We start from the raw sequence: 1,235 nt of genomic DNA, 5'->3' as shown, positions 1-1,235 counted from the left end.
AAAAAAAAAAAAAAAAAAAAAAAAAAAATCTACAAATAAACAGGAACAATGCATGAAGTCTGAAAGTTCCTGATGATATTGGGGTCAAATTTTGACATCCAGCAAATCTGTTGAATTCTGATTTCTCCCATTGATGTTTTCTTTTCTTGCAGGCCATCAAACCTTCTTCTGGACCAAAGCAATGTCGACATCACTACCTTCCGTACAACAGGTGACTGGCTTAATGGTGTCCGGACAGCACAGTGCAAGGAAATTTTCACAGGCGTGGAATACAGTTCTTGTGACACCATAGCCAAGATTTCCACAGAGTAAGAAAAAGTTTTATTCACTGCATTAGAAATATTAGTTAAACCTCTGAGATACTTTCTCTCGTAACGTTGAGGAGGGTCCTGGGTTTCTCCTCATAAACGACACCTTCTAGATTGACGCATGTTAATGTGTCTTCTTTTCTCACAATAGGTTCCTATAATAGGTGTCTTCACTAAATTATGACCTCCTTTAATAGACTAACAGATACATATGCATACCCAGCCTCACAAACTGAAGCTCCTAATTTAAAACATTAGCAGATATAATGCAGTAATTACTATTTCTGATTTTCTGTTATTTTTAACAAAAACTAACCTCTGTAGAAAGATAAAATTGAAAACTAAGTGGATGAGCTGGTATATAAGGAAACATGTTAAGTCTAAAATTAGTTTTCACAGCTACTGTATAAACATATCATCTATTATTATGTGTCTACTCTGTGAAGGATATCATACTTGAAAATGGAGTTATAAATAGGTTTAAGACATGACTTTAATGTTTTTCTTGAAAGGCTTATATTCAGTTTAGAAATACAGAATATGCATAATTAATATGGTTTATGTGTTAAAAACCAATAATCAAGTATAGCAGGCTGTATTTCTTAGACATGACCCTTTTAGTAATAGAAATCCTTTGATATGAGAAACCCATGGGCTTAAGGAAAAGGGTTTTATCGAGTGAATCCAGTGAATAATCCATAACATTCATACTCATTCACAAGGCACAGTAATTGGGAACTGGCAGTGAAGAACTGGAAACTGCAGTCTTCATCTCTCTGTGAATTAGAGCCAATTTACTTCACTTCCTAATGTAACTGCGTCATTGTTTTTTCTTCTTTACAATGACTTTTTCTGCATGTGTGCAGTTAAAAATGGCTTTCTCAGCCCTAGGTCCTACAACTTTGGTGTGCCACTCATCTGGCCAAG

This window comes from Pteropus medius, unplaced genomic scaffold, assembly GCF_902729225.1.
Source record: "Pteropus medius unplaced genomic scaffold, Ma_sr-lr_union100, whole genome shotgun sequence".
NCBI classification, from domain to species: Eukaryota; Metazoa; Chordata; class Mammalia; order Chiroptera; family Pteropodidae; genus Pteropus; species Pteropus medius.
This window is presented reverse-complemented; position numbering follows the sequence as displayed.